General features: G+C 41.6%; 1 pseudogene; it reads right to left on the reverse strand.

Moving 5' to 3' along the window:
- The window catches only part of LOC126416928 (neural-cadherin-like), a 275,218-nt pseudogene that overhangs the window by 158,775 nt on the left and 99,465 nt on the right, over positions 1–16,978 (reverse strand).

Consider the following 16,978-nt stretch of genomic DNA (forward strand, 5'->3'; position numbering starts at 1 on the left):
AGCACAAGATTTTGTATTGTCTGACAGCTCAACATGGTAATGCGGACGCACTTCCATGTCTTCTGACTGGCCCTGATGCAGACTTTGATGCTTCTGCTGTATCTTGTTGTCACATAGATGGTCACAATTTTGAATTGCTTCAGTCTTTTCCTCTGAACTGTAAGAAAATTGCACAGGCCACAGAAGCTGATTCAAATTCGAACATTTTGCTAAAATACGTTCGCACATCCTGGCCTCGCTCATTCCATTGCATAAAGAACTCTGTAGTGTGCCGATACTTTGCACGTCAGCATAGTCTTTCCATACAGAAAGGTGTGATTCTTGTTCAAAATGACAGTGGACAGTCACATGTGTTGATCTCGAAAGCTTTGCAAACGGAAGTGTTGCAGTTACTTCACCTAGGACACTGGGGGATTGTTCGTACGAAACAGTTAGCATGCAAAGTCTGTACTTGGCAGTGTATGGACACCCAAAAGGAACAGATGATGTCACAGTGTCACTAATGTGCAGCAAATCAATCTGCTCCACCTCAAATTTCTCTGCTTGGCCTAAGTCGCAATCACCATGTCAACGTGTGCACATAGACTTTATGGGACCTTTTTGGAACATTCAATGGTTGATTGTAGTAAACTCTTATAGCGAGTTTCCTTTTGCTGTGGCCATGAACTCGACAGTGTCATGTAGCACAGTTCAGGTGTTGTCCTCTGTTTTTCTCCTCGAAGGTTTGCCTGAAGTCATAGTGTCGGACAATTGCCCTCAGTTCTCATCACATGAATTTGACACATTCTGTGAATGCAATGGCATATAGCATCTAACTAGTGCACCATTCCATCCACAATCAAACAATGAAGCGGAATGTTTTATCAAAACCTTCAAGCAGCAGATGGCCAAGCTTTGCACCACACACACCAGGGATCAAGCATTGCAACTGTTTCTCACTGCCTATTGTTAACATCCATGTGATGGACCACTGCCAGCAGAATTGGTTCACGTCTACAGCCATCGGACACTGCTCCACCCTCCTCAGCATCCAGCACTGAAGGATGGCCCCAAGTATTGCTTTGCTTCACATGATATTGCGTTTTTCAGGAGTTATAACAGCAGCAAATGGTGGGTGTGAGGTGAGATCCTTTGTCGACTTGGCGCATGCATGTATCTCATTACAGGTCCAAACGGATTGCAACGCCAACATCACAGTCAAAATTGCCACTGTCATGTGCACGGTGATCCTTCTGTACCTCTTCCCCAGACTGATGGATCCTGAGGACAGAACGGCCACAGCAGCCGCCAGAGGGTGTCATCACAACACCGTGGGACAACCCCATGGAGACAGAGCCTTTGCATCTTCCACTTCCTCTTGTCCTACTGTTGTTATGGCGTTAAGTCAAGTGGCAGCATGCCAATTGGGAACAAAAAGGAAGAGAAAGCTATGAGAAGAAGTCAGCCAATCGCATGCCTGACTGACCTTCCTTCCAGGACAACAACATGACAGCAGCGGCCCTTAGGTGAAGAGGACATAAGTGCTGCAACTGACTGGTGATGGCCCAGTTCTACTGAAGTGTCAACGATAGCGACTTGGATAGCAGTTTCAATGATAGTGATTTCAATAGCAGTTCAGGAAAGACTTTTGTCAGTAAGAGATCAGCAATCACTGCAAGTACTGATTATTTTGTATGTTGCTGTTTGCTTGCGACACATCTGTGTAATTGCCAAAGTTAAGTATTGTAATTTTCTTTTTGTGAATAAACTCATTAATACAATTTATATATAAAAAAAGATGCTGTGACTTACCAAACAAGAAAGCGCTGGTAGATAGACACAATAAAAAACACAGAAACACACACACAAATTTCAAGCTTTCACAACCCAAGGTTGCTTCATTAGGAAAGAGGGAAGGAGAGGGAAAGACAAAAGGATGTGGGTTTTAATGGAGAGGGTAAGGAGTCATTCCAATCCCGGGAGCAGAAAGACTTACCTTAGGGGAAAAAAAGGACAGGTATACACTCACACACACTCACATATCCATATGCACATATACAGATACAGGCAGATATATGTAAATTTGTTTAATTGTTTGTCTAGTGAACTGAGTATGTAGGCTTCCTAGACACAAACATTATAAATTAGCATGCAAATAATCCACGGAACATAAAACTAGCTAACCTTAAAATGACAGAAAATGACATGATAAGAATTACAAAACTCAAAGGCATTGAGAGCTGGCTGACCTAGAAATCTGAAGTGTGTATAACTTTAAGTGCCATTGGAGCTTGGGATATTATTACAGGCCAAACAATTAAACCAATGTGTAATGTTGACATGAATGCTACAGCAGGGCAGGCATATGGAAAGGATCTCACAGTCTGGAAAAACATGGACAAGACATTGCTGCTCAGAAAATTACCAGAATGTCAACTGAGGAGAAGACACTGCTTCATGTTATTAATTGTGAATTTTCGTTTGCCTTGTGGACCAAACTTCTTTCAGTTTACAAACAGAAAAGCAATGTAAGCACACATTTACTCCAGCAATGATGGTACAACTTAAAAATGGATGTTTCAAGGGACATGACTCTATACTGTTCGAAGTTAGCAGACCTGGTAAACTGCTTGAGGAATCAAGGTTAAATATTTCAAACTTTAAGATGATCAAAAAACTCTTACTGATGTTACCACCATGTACAATTTTTTTCTGAGTGCATTGGAATCAACATATCTTGATCAATAAACATTAACTTATCTGATGTCAAGATTGTTGATGGAAGAAAAATTTCTAAATCTCCAGAGAGATACTGTTTCAATCCAACAAGAGAATACCACATCATAACTGACACAACAAACTAACTGCCTGACACAAAAAATTCAAAAATCTGTTGGCCGGCCAGTAGAATGAACAGATGAGAGGCTGAGCATGCCTCCACAAGTGGTGGCCTCTGAAGATTGTCGAATTTCTAGCTGCATCTGCTGGCTTCTGTGGCATGCCTTAAGCCGTGGAGACAGATTTTAGGTGTGGATCTATGTGGGTCAGTACAGATACAAAGAGGGAGGCATTTCTGACAGTCAAACAACAGTTAGGTGAATGAAGTTCAGCCCTGCACTAATTTACAAGATGTGTTAACAGGAGATGTGTGTCTGTCATAATGGATGTTACTGCATAGCATAGCAGACGATTTGCTAATGAGAATAGGCTCAAAATTAGTCATCAAGTAATAAAGAAAATTAATTCTGCAACTTGGATGGTTCTTTGCAATTTATCACATATTTGATACACAGAGAAACAAACATTTTAATAATAACCTTCATATTGGAGATAAAAATTTGAGAAAACCAAGTTAATACTTCAAATGTACTAAACCTGATTATTGGGCAAAAAGCTGCAGAAATGTTTGCTTCAAATGTAATAAACCTGGTCATGATGCAAAAGATGAAATAGACCATCTTCTTGGGTTGAGGCAAACTGTTTGAAAACTTATTCATTATTTCACAGTTTAACAGGGTTGTGTATTCCAATTATGTAACTGAGACCATTCCCACTTAAGTACACATAATAAGTGTTACATCTGTGCTGCTAAGAGAATTGTGGTACCCCTTTTGCCCATTGAATGTAGAGAACAGTATGATTTCATTTTAAGAGTAATATGTGTTGTGAGGAAAATAGATTCAGTAATGGGGAAGAATCAGTGTTTGAAACAAGCTCCAACACAGTGAAAAAGCTGATGAAGGATAATGTTATCAGAATTGAAACAGAAAAAATATCTGTATGGAATACATAGATAACTTTATTCTGATGATATTTCAGACCGTAACATTCACTTCATTAAAAATAAAACTTACTTTGATCAAATGTTATGCTGAATGATGATTTTATCTGGTCATTTGCACTAGGATCCATTTTAAATGTGAATGGTGGTCCATTATTTTTTGAATAATCATCAGCATCAGCTCCAAGTATTTCTACTATTTCAGCAGGAGGAGTGTGCTCATATAAAACAGGTTCATAATTCTGCAGGAGATGTGGTGGATTGTCATTAACATCTTCAACAATCACTAACAATGTAGCTGTGGATGTCTGGGGTGGAGCTCCATCATCAACTGCTAAAACATTTACCTGAAACATTGGATAAAAGTGAGGAAGTAATATTTGACAGAAACTCTTATCTTCTTCTAACAGTTGTTTGTAATAAAGTTCTGTTCATGAATGATATAAATGAAAAATAATAGTTTGACTTGAGAAAAATAAGTATATGGGATAAACTTGCTGCTTTCCCGAAAACAGCAGTTGCCAATTTTCATCACAGTAGTTTATCCTGTTCAAGCTTCAGTTTCTTCTTGCCTCAGGAGGTGTCCTGTCAACTTATCTCTTTTTTAAATCAGTATGTGCCACAAATTTCTTTTCTCCTCAATATGAAAATATTGGACTTGAATTACCTGAGCCTCAAAACAGATTAGGAATAGCTAGATGACGGCCCATGGACTGTGGCATTGTATTTATGGCTCCCAGTCAGAAGAATTTATGTGAATACTATGAAAATCAGTTACCTAGTAGGTGGAAATGACTCTTTTGGAAACAAATTCCGCTAGTAATGTGCATCAACTGAAAATAACCCATTAATGATGTGTGCAGTACTTGAAATCTTTCAGCTTGAATTCAACCAATAACTTATCTTTTTTCACAGTACCACTTCCGCACCTTGCTGGGCTTACATTCCTGAGTGAAAGGGAATAACAGAGAAGTGGCCTTGCCCTAGTCTAGGGATTGTTTTCTGAATTAATCTTTCATTATGCAACATAGTATGCACTGTTTTTAAACTCAGCTGGTTCAGAACACTGCCTGCAAAAGACACGGTTTTAATCTAAACCCATATAGTTTGTTGCAAAAACAGCTCCTGCTCTGCGGTACAAAAATTACTGGTACTTATAAAGAAAGAAAATATCCACAAGAATACTCTCATCCTATTTATACCTGCTGTCTATGTATGCCAGGTGGTTCCTTACCTAATTAGATTATTCAACAGTTCAACATTGTGTCACTTTTAAACTGCATAATTAGTACTTATATCTAAAAGTAGCTTGCAGTACAAGTAAACAGGAATATCTGTACATGTCTATTTCATTCTGACACATGAATTTTTCCCATCAATTATAGATCCGCAGTCAGAATTGTCATAATGTTAGGCACCTGTTATTTTACTCTCTTTTTAAAGTATTCCTTGACTAAATTAATTTCCCCTGTGGTTCTGCTATAAGATGGTAGCTACGAAAAACTAAGAATGGATGAAATGTTTTAAATCTACCATTAGAACATCTTGAGTCTCTGAGATATCTTTAAGACTACAATATCAAAGAGTTGTTGTTGGAATTGGCCAACTCATACAAATACCTGGGTGTAACACTTCATAGGGTTATGAAATGAAATGATCACATAGGTTCAGTCACAGGTAAAGCAGGTGATAGACTTCGGTTTATTGGTAGAATACTGGGGAAGTGCAGTCAGTCTACTAAAGAGATTGCTTACAAAACATTTATGCAAACCATCCTCAAATGTTGCTCAAGTGTGTGAGACCTGTACCAGATAGGACTGACAGGGGATACTGAGCATATACAGAGAAGGGCAGCACAAATGCTCACAGGTTTGTTTAATTCATGGGAGAGTGTCACAGGAGATACTGAAGGAACTGAAATGGCAGACTCTTGAAGATAGATGTAAACTATCCTAAGAAAGTCTGTTAATAAAGTTTCAAGAACCAGCTTTAAATGATTACTCTAGGGATATACTACAACCCCCTATGTATTGTTCACACAGAGATCATACGGATAAGATTAGAATACAATCATTCTTCCCATGCTCCATATGTGAATGGAACAGAAAGAAACCTTAATAACTGGTACAATGGCATGTACCCTCTGCCATGCACCTCACGGTGGTTTTCAGGGTGCAGATGTAGATGTTGATGAAGAAGACAATGAGAATTGTCAGCAAAGATGAACGTGACACAATGAAATTGCAGAATGGCACAATGAAAGTAAAAGAATTAAGGCGACTACGATGAATTATTTCTAATCTGTGAAAATACGTGGTTGTGAATACTGATACATTATTAAGAAAAGAAGAAAATAAGATTCCACTGGTTACAATTTAAGTTTCCATTACCATGTAGTGTGTTTCCGAACAATTTAGGTTTCCATTACCATATGGTGTGTCTTCGATATGTTTTTATTATGTCAGTACGTGCAGTTAAGTTCTTACCTTATGCCAAGATGCAGCTTCTCTGTCAAGTTTCCTGTGAATAATTACTTCGCCATTTTCTTTAATGTTAAAGTGTCTTGATGCTTCAGAATCATAATGAATACTGTATGATACTTTACTATTTCCACTCCTGTCAGCATCTTTTGCTTTAAATGTAGCAACTGTTTTTCCAACTGTGGTGTTCTGGTAATGTAATTTCAATATGAAATTTTTCAAATCTAGGTGAGTTGTCATTGATATCTCTGACTTTCACAGTTACCCAAGCATATCTCGTGTAGTACTGTCGTGATGTATCATTATCACCCTGCAGTTTGAAGTAAATACAATAAATTCTCTGTAGATTAATAATCTAAGACATTGTGAATTCACAAGTTATATAATTCAAAACATTCACAAAAATAGGTATTCATTGCAACAGCTAACTGGAATACTGGTATTCATAAAAAAGGAATGCAAGGGCAGTCACTAAAGAAAGAAGTGTGTATGCAATAAGAAGTTAACATCACCACAAAACCACAGAGATAATGAAATTAAGAATCTGGAAAACTAGTTACTTCATAGAAACAGTTTGTCAATACACCAAGCATAAATTTAAAAGGAACCTTGTCAGTAACTTGTATCTGGAACCTCAGGATATTGCCATGGATGTCCTCATAATCCAGGGGTTGAATTATTTTTAATGAACCAGTTCCATCATTATTTCTGACTAAGGAAAATTTATTTGACCCATAGCCACTATTTTCAACAACCTGGAAAGGAAATATGATGGTTTAAATACACAATAAAACTTCGATTCATATTTCACTAGTGTCATCCCAGCTAAAACTCTCTGCGATAACTTTTAATGCAATGATGGTCATATCCCTTGACAGCACTTTAAAAGGCAACAAGTTTCTGCAGCTGTTTCTCCATAGGATAATCTCCACATCTACAATTTCTTCACCACAATGGTACCACATTTTGTAATGAATTTAAGTCACAACTATAACACGTTGAGTATGTATTAAAACACATTTAACTTATCCACTGTTACAAGTTCTACTTTTGCAGTTCAGTGGTCGAGACACATCCAAAAAGTTAAAGGATTTTTAAGGTAAAAAGATAAAAAACAGTGCAACATGTCATGGCGACACTTAGTGTACTAAGGCATGATGGGACAATATGCAAATATGTGACACGCATAGCATGCAAGAATGAGACTTATTAATATAGTCCATGTGAGGAGAGGTCTTGGGTACAGTGATTCTGACTGCATATTGAGTGTGTCTGGTAAACAGTACTTGTGACACGGAAATATAGGATGACACTATGAAATCTTCTGGAAGATATTATGATTTGTCAGATTATTGGCTATTTATTGTGGGCCCAATATGGGTTGAGAGTTATCATTACCCATAGAATCATTTCCTGGCTACGCACTGTAGTCTATGGGTGCTGGGTTTTAATCCCGGGCTCTGTGTAGGTTCTGAATAGAAATCATCAGTAAATCAGTAATGGCACTTGATGACATCTGGTACACAGGCATTTTTATTCTGCCGATAGCCTTTTGGAAAGAGAGCAGAAGAAAACTGCCCATAACATGAAAGAATGTGTAATGATCAACAATATGAGGATAGAGAATGCAATGGAATCCACTTCATGTGACCTGTAATTGAAAAAAGTGTAGTAAAATATTCTGGATTAAATTCTCCTTTGGATATCCATGTGGAGGCTGCCAAGAGAAAGGTGGCCATGATAACAATGTTGGAAAACCAACGAACAGGTAACATTCTACAAGTAAGACCACAAAATGTCTGAAGTCTGAAAGAGACACAAACTACAAAATCTGAAAATGGGAAACAGGAAGTCTGAATAGAAACATATGAGGGCTCACTAAATAAAAATGGGAAAAAGGTACAGGTATATAGGACATTATCAACAACATAAGAAAATCTTATAACAGCACTAGCATGCTTTATGGATAGGAAGTTACGCCAGACAGTGAATTATTGTCAACAGTTTATCTGTAGTATTAGTGTCATCAGAATTGAAACCAAACCATTGTGAGCAATTATAGTTCAGGCATACATGTCAATGTGTATGTCTGAAAGAAGCAGAAGATGTAAGACTGGCAAAAGAGCTTACCACTGTTTAATACCCATATCTGGCTCTCAACAGTTAAACTCTGCTCTTCACAGGAACTTACAAACATGTCTTTAATGTACAACAAGATGCTGTGGCCAGAAATCTGAAAGAACCTACAGAGAAACGTAATGAAACAGGTGCTACCCTAATTGAAATAAATTCATCATGGAGGAAAGCTTATGAGGAAACTGGTAGTTCAAGCCTTAGCAATCTGGCCAAGTTAAATGACAAACCATTGTTTGGAGGTGTATTTATTGCAGTAAGGAATTTGATAATATCCAGTGAAGTTATCATAGATTCTGAATGTGAATTAATATGTGTGAAGCATCAAAGCATGGTCAAAAATGGTGATGAGATGCTTTAATAGACTGCCACTTCAGTGAGAAATTGCAGAATATCTTTAATAATTTTCCTGATCATGCCATTGTAATAAGGGGTGACTTCAACTTGGCAGGTAGAGATTGGGAGAGTCATGCTATTAAAATATGCGACAGAGACAGGGATTTGGGTGACATTATTCTGAATGTCTTGCCCAAAAATTACTTTCAGCAGATAGTTACAGAACTAACCTGTGAAGATAATGTCTTAGACCTCCTAAAACAAACAGATCTGAACTTACTGAATACACTATAAATGCCAGAAACTCAAAGACCTATGTTCTCTTTAACAGAGCACAACATTATTGAATCACTTGACATAGAGGAAGGTATCAGTAATCACAAGGCTAGAAATCAACTATGACCACAGGTTTTACAAGGAATGTTAAGAGAGAGAGAAACATATTTTTGCTTGGAAAAAGTGACAGGATACTAATTACAGAGTATCTGAGTAGTCAACATCAAATACTTGGTGGTGAGAATGAAGATGTGGAGCACAAATGGGAAAAATTCCTTAGACAAGTACGGTATGCTCTAAGAAGGCCATAAGAGGTGGGAAGAGCAGGTTAGAAAAATTCTACATAAACAAAGAGAACTTCATCACTGATTCAAGAGAAGTCAAAACCTAGCTGACAAACGAAAGTTGAATAAAGCACAAATGAGTGTAAGGACAGCTGTGACAGAAGTCTTCAATGACTTCGAAAGTAAAATTTTGCCAATTCAACTGGGTGATAAGCGATTTGGTCTTATGTAAAACTAGTAGGTGGTTGAAATCCTCTAGTCATTCATTCATTGACCATACTGGTACAAAAAGTAAAGGTAACAGGGAGAAGGTCAAAATACTGAATTCTGTCTCCTGAAATTGTTTCATGGTGAAAGATTGTAACAGTCTCTCCTTTTGATCATCCTATGAACATCAAAGTGGAAGATACTGGGATAACCAAACAGGAAAAGAAAAGCAATTCCAGTCACTTAGTAGTGGAGAGGCATCTGGACCAGATGAGATACCTATAAGAATCTACAAAGATTATGGGAAAGAACTTTCTCTTCTTTCAGCAGCAGTTTTTGTACAATGCTGGAGGAACAAACAGTACCTAGCAACTGGAAAAAGCACAGATCATTCCCTTTTTCATGAAGGCTTGTAGGACAGATGCACATATTTATAAGTCTATATCATTGATGTCAATCTATTGTACAATTACAGGGAACACCTTTTATATTTAAGAATTATGACTTTTTGGTTGGCTACTTGGTTGATTGTTGGTGTTTAAGGCACCGAACTGCAAGGTCATCAGTCTATTCATCCTATATGTACCAAACCAACAATAATCCTTGGAAGGACACATAAGGCAAATCCTGGGCAGCTTGATTCTAAACAAGATACAATAAGATAGAGATAAAATCAAGGAGGACAAGGAGGAAAGTGAGAGGGGGTAAGGTGGGTGTGCCACTCTAACCAAAATGCAATTGAAGGTCCCTGGAGCATGATATGCAGTGGGAGATGCATCCTCTGCCGTCCACCAGCACCATCTCACTGCCCTTTACCACAAAAAAACGAGTAGCACAGACAAAATGATAAAATTTTAGGAAAGATAAAACATCAAAAATGGCAAACATAAAAGAACAAGGAGAAAGAAAAGGTGGTAGGGCCCATAGGACAGTCAATTCCCTGTGAGAAGCCTGAAGGGAAGAGAGCAACGTGATCATGATCTTTTGTTTGGGGAGTCCAGGGTGTACCATTCCAAGTTCCAGACCTCCAACATTTGATGGTGTAGAGTTGACTGAATGTCCAGTTCTGGAATCGCCATTTCCAAAATCGGCATCCTGATAGTCAACTTTTCCGCTGACTTAGCAATCCCCTATTCTTCAGGATCTCCTTGTTGGTAGGTAGCACCTTGGTGGACCTCAGAAATCACCGAGGCCATTAGAGATCACGGGTGGACTCTGGAATGCTGTAAGTGCCATCCATTAATCAAGCACATCATTGCCTTTAAACAGCTCCGCGCCTAGGTCCATCACTTAAGCAAGTCCAAGCAAAGATGACTGGCCATCCAGCTTGATGGATGTCAGAAAGGAGGTCATGAATAGCTGTGACTACAGGGTGATGAAGGTAGCACTGGTCTCTAAGCTGAAGATTGCTCAGGGAGTCACTGCAGATTAGAAACATCTTGCCGGTGCAAGAACAAGCATGGCTAAGGGCTGTTTTAAATGCCAGCAATTAACAAAGACACTGCATCCATTTGGCATGGAGCATAGTTCATGCACCTTGCATGTGTGCATGCAAAACTGGTTCAGCCATCAGTGTATACCAGTTCCGAATCTGGAAATACATTGATGCCAACCAGGAACAGGTCAACTGAATCTTTTGGTCTAAAGTATAAATCAAGACAGATCCAAGGCTGGGGAGCATGCCATGGGGGTGTAAGCAATTGCTCCCTGACAAGAGGTGACATTGGGGGAAGCTGAAGTTCACAGCAGAGATACTGTAGTTGAATTGCTATCATGGCCCCAGTTCAAGGTCTCTCTTGTAGGAGGTGGCTCTCTCTACTAGGAAAAAGGACACAGTAGTTTGGATGCTTAGGGGAGCTGTTAACATGTATAGCATAATTGGTAGCTGTTGCTGGTGTCTGATCCAGAGTGGAGCGACACCAGCCTCCACGAGTTGGCTGTTCAAAGGGCTAGTTTGCAATGCTCCTGTTGCAAGTCAGACCCTACAGTGGTGTATCGAGTCCAGCAATCACAATCCTGAGGACAATGTCAAACCATATGTCGGACTCCCATAATCAACACAGGATAGAATCAGAGCTTAGTAAAGCTGCAGAAGGGTAGAGCAGTATGCACCCCAGGTAGTGTTATTGAGGCAGTGAAGTGTATTAAGGTGTAGCCAGCTATACTTGTGCTGATGAAGATGAAGCCACGTCAACCAGGCAGCAAAGGCCAGTCCCAAGTCTCCACCACACTGAGTAACCGGTCGTCAAGGTAAAGTTTTGGTTGTGGCTGAATAGTACGATGATGACAGAAATGCAAGATGCGAGTCTTGGCAGTGGAAAATGAAAGCTGTAGGTGAAGGGCCAGGACTGTGACTTTCAAAGGGCACCCTGCAGTCAGTGTTAAGCAATACTCACACTAGAGGAGCAATAGTATAAGCAAGAATTGTCGGCATACAAGGAGGGTGATACTGCAGACCCTACAGCTGCTGCTAGATTGTTAATGGCCACCAGAAAGAGAGGGACACTTAATACACAGCCCTGCAAGACCCCATTCTCTTGCATATGGTGAATACTGTGGGAAGCACCAACTCAAACCCAGAAAGTATGGTGTGACAAGAGGTTCTGGACAAAAATTGAAAGTGGGTCCCAGAGACCCCACTCATGTAACATAGTGAGGATGTGATGTTGCCATGTGATGACATAAGCCTTTTGTACTTGAAGAAGACAGCAATAAGGTGCTGAGATCAGTCAAAAGTTGTCTGGATGGCAGACTCCAGGCAAACCAAATTATCATCAGTGGAATGTCCTTGGTGAAAACTGTCCTGGGATGGAGCCAGAAGACCCAGAGACTGAAGGAGCCAAGACAGCTGCCAGCTCAATATGTGTTCAAGCAACTTAAATGCAACATTGGTGAGACTGGGTGATACCTGTTCATCTCTAGGTGATGCTTACCCCATTTCACTGGAGGGTTCTACTGGAGGGTCCACGGTGACCTGTATGGTAGCGATCACTTCCCGATCTTCCTGTCCCTGCCTCAGCATCATACCCCTGGCACCAGCCCTAGATAGGCTCTCCACAATGCTGACTCCCCACTAAATGGAGGCATTATGAGGCCGTCCAGAATGCATCAGCAGCCATTCTATTGGCCGCTGACTTAGCAATCCCCTATTCTTCAGGATGTCCTTGTTGGAAGGTAGCATCTTGGTGAACCTCGGAAATCACCGAGGCCATTAGAGATCATGGGTGGGCTCTGCAATGCTGTAAGTGGCATCCATTAATCGAGCACCTCATTGCCTTTAAACAGCTCCGCGCCTAGGTCCATCACTTAATAAAATGACAGAAGTAAGAATGCTGGGAACAGTACGTTTCACCCATTGGGCCCTGCATACCTCCTTCACACGTTTTGGTGAAGATCAGATGCCTCTATGACTGCCAGACCTCTGCAGGTGTACTTGGTATATCCCTGAACGATGCTGTTTTCACTGACACAGTGCTCTGCTTTATGCTCAAGCCTCTGCATCTGAGAACTACAAACCTGCCTTTCCCACCACTGAGACAGGAACTCACCCTCACTCCAGATACTGATGACGATGGTAAGGAGATAACATTGACAATCCACTGACAGGTGTTGGAGCATTAGGTTGTGCATGCAGCCCGGCCCTCGAGCTGTATCAGGGAAAAGGGCTAGGACATTGATGAATTCCCATTCACTGAATGCAGCATTATAGGGCTCCAGGTGGCAAGTAGGGAAAGATAAGTGCAACTGCTCAAACTGCTATTTAAGGACATGAAAGGCAGGGTGATAGTTCACAGATGCAGAGACTTGATCAAAATGCAGAGCACTGGATCAGTGAAAAAAGCACTGTTCAGGAAGATACTAAGTACACTTGCAGAGGACAGGTTTCTGTAGAGGCATCTGATCTTCACCCAAAGCTGCTAAGGAAGCATATCTGTCTAATGGTTGAAACGTACCATTCTCAAAATTATTGCTTCCGTCACTTTATTAAGTGACAGACCCAGGCACAGAGCCATTTAAAGGCAATGAGGTGCTCAACTGATGGATGCTGCTTACAGCACTGGAGAGGTCACCTATGATCTCTAATGGTCTTGTTGATTTCCAAGATCCACCGAGGTACTACCTACCAACGTGGGGATTCTGAAGAACAGGGGATTGATAAGTCGGCTGTCACCAGAATGGCTGCTTTTGTATTCTGGATGGCCTCATTAATGCCTCCACTTATTGGGGAGCTCACAACAATAGTTGGCACTGTGGAGAGCCCATATAGGTGGGCACCCAGGGGAGAGATTCTGAGGGAGGGACAAGAAGATTGGGAAATGATTGTTGCCACACAGATCATTTTGGACGCTCCAGTGGATGGATGGGACAAGACCAGGGCTGCAAATAGAAAGATCACTGACCAACTAAGTTTCATGTGCCACACCAAAGCGTGTGGAGTAACCAGTATTCAAGAGATACAGAATGGGTTCTGCCAGTCTTCAATGTCTTTACTGTGGCCAGTGATTGTTGTTCCACTTCACAAAGGGTTTTGGACACTATAGACACCCAAGATTAGCGGGAGCTGAGAAACCAATGTCCTAAGACACTCCACCATCAGAAGGGAGAGAAATAAGACATGGTGAAATCCTGACATACCCTTACCTGTACAGCCACAGCCTCCAAAGTTGTATCAACAGGCACAGGTTCGCTATATACAGAGACCAGAACATACGTGCAAAATCCACATGACACCCTATCATAATTGGCATGCATCTTAAAATATCTGTGGCAGTCACAAAGGGCAGGGGGTTCGCATTGCTGGAAACCAAGTTTCCTGAAGGGCAATGCAGAAAGCAGAGATCATAGCTCAGACAGATGTTGGAAAACACTGCAACAGTTCCACTGGAAAATCATACCATCTGCATACTGTGAGAGCACAAAGGGACCAAGAAGACAGATTATGTCCCAGGGTCAAATGCTGCCACTGGCTGGGAGTGTATGGTATCAAGACACACAGGCATAGGTTCTGAAACACATTATGTGGTGGGACTGCTACCATAGCCACAAAAGCAGAACACGTGAGATCCGATGGTATGGGAGCCAAAAAAATTGGTTCAAATGGTTCTGAGCACTATGGGACTCAACTTCTGAGGTCATTAGTACCCTAGAACTTAGAACTAGTTAAACCTAACTAACCTAAGGACATCACAAACATCCATGCCCGAGGCAGGATTCGAACCTGCGACCGTAGCGGTCTTGCGGTTCCAGACTGCAGTGCCTTTAACCACACGGGCCACTTCGGCCGGCGGTATGGGAGCCACTTGACTTTCCTTTATCTTGGGTGACTTCTTTTTGCCTCTCTTAGGGGGGGGGGGGGTATGGATGACTGGGAAGGTTTCCCTGAATTAATTTCAGGGACTGAAAAAGTTAGTGAAGCCCTATGACCAGCAGCCTGTGGCTCCTTCAGCTCCTGGCTGGTATCTGATTGCCGACTGGCAGAAACCTCAGAGGGGAGTGTCCCGAAGGGCCCCTTCCTGGCATGAGAAGCTAGACGATGATGATGTGTCTCTGGCTAGGGCTGTGCACTGCCAGTGGGTGGGTGCTCTCAAAATGGGTGTGGGGAAATTAGCAGGAGAACCCTCAACCCTTTGGGGGGGGGGAGGAGGGGGGGCAGGCATGGTCAAGCATCCTGGAGGGCTCACTTTCACTGTAGGATGCATAATGGAGGAGGGCACTGTCGGCAGAGAGGGTGCTGTCATCATAGCTGTAGCCTATGACATTGTCATGCATGCAGGATGTAGACCTTAATACTTTTATTGGCCTCTCAGTATGTGGCAGTCTGTCCACAGACTTATATTCCTGTTGTTTTTTCTCTCCCTGAAAAACAGTGCAGTCTGGTGAGCAGGGTGAACGGTGTTGTCCATGGTTGACGCATACAGGTGGAGGACCACAAGGAACATGCACTTGCAATGGGTGTCCACAATCCCTACAGACTAGGGCTGGCATCACAATGTGAAGACATGTGCCCAGATTTCATACATGTGAGGCACTGCACAGAGGGATGGGGGGATATATGGTTTTACATCATCTTGACCTTTACAGGCAGAAAATCACCCTCAAAGGCCAAGATGAAGGCCCTAGTAGCAACCCTATTGTCCTTTGTCCCCTATGGAAATGAGGGACAAAGTGTACAGCCCGGCAATCCAAGTTGGCACATAGCTCATCATAAGACTGCAGTGGAGGCCACGATGGAAAATGATGCCTTGAGCCATGTTAGACAATTATGGGGGATGATAGTCACAGGAATGTTACCCAGCTTGTCACAAACAAGAAAATCTCGTGACTGGACAGGAGATAGTGTTTTAACCAAAACTGATCCCCTCTTCAGTTAGGAGATGGTTGCAACTTCTCCAAACTTGTCCTTTATAGTCTCTATGAAGAATAACGGCTTTATGGTGAAAAAAGAACTCCATCTGTAATTGTACAAACCAGATATTGGATGGGGGGGGGGGGGGGGGGGAGTATTTCTATGATTGTTGCTTAACTCTACGTTCCTCCCAAGGCACAGCCAGGGAAGGAAACATTTTGGGGTTGTATCTGTATCTGTTGAATGAGTTCTTTCTCTCTGAAAAGACTGCTGAGGCCATGTGAACACCAGCAGGAGAAAGCTTCATCCACTTCACATGTGAGTCACTGCCATGGTGCCACTCACTTTGTATGGCAGCTCTCCCCATGGATGTGACCCACTTCATATGGGGCTCTCCCCATGGGTACTAACCACCCTCAGCAATGGCAATCTGGCCAATAGTCCATTGCTCAGAGACCCCATGCCCCAGTCACAATGGGCATATACTCCTTGGACTACATTGGGAGGTTTCAGCTCAGGTACCAACACTGCAATCCCTGTGTGGACAGGGGGCTACTACTGTGGAAAGGAAGGGTGCTACACCAGAAAGGCACAGAAGTGGAACAGACATCACACTGGGCAACCTTCCTTGCAGGACTCGCAGTTCTGAAAAATTTGGAAAAGTGGTGGCAGGTCAAATCCAACGACGGGGACCATGTATTCATTAATGAAAAGGTGTAAAGTGTGCCTGAAGTGAAATGCAGAACTAGGGTCCTAAATCATGTACCAGGTGCAAGTGGGGTCTACACAAGAAAGATCATCTGATGGAAAGGCAGAGGGATGGAGTGATAGTGAAAATATAAGCCTGCAGCACAGAAAGGGAAGTAATGCTGCAAAGACTGATACCCTGTGGTAGCTAAGCACGTATTCACAGAAGAGTTGCTAGCCCTCTGAGGGATATGACCTTTTAGAGAACAAAAATCACCTCTATAAAAATCAACACAGATTCTGCAAACAGAGCTTGCTCTGTTCCTTCATGAGATCCGTACTGCTGTAGACAATGGCACACAGGTTGATGCTGAGTTCCTTGACTTTAGGATTGGATTTAAAACCGTCCCACACTGATATTTAGTGATAAAAGTATGAGATTAATGAGTAACAGGCCAGATTTGTGATT

This window comes from Schistocerca serialis, chromosome 8, assembly GCF_023864345.2.
Source record: "Schistocerca serialis cubense isolate TAMUIC-IGC-003099 chromosome 8, iqSchSeri2.2, whole genome shotgun sequence".
Lineage (NCBI taxonomy): Eukaryota > Metazoa > Arthropoda > Insecta > Orthoptera > Acrididae > Schistocerca > Schistocerca serialis.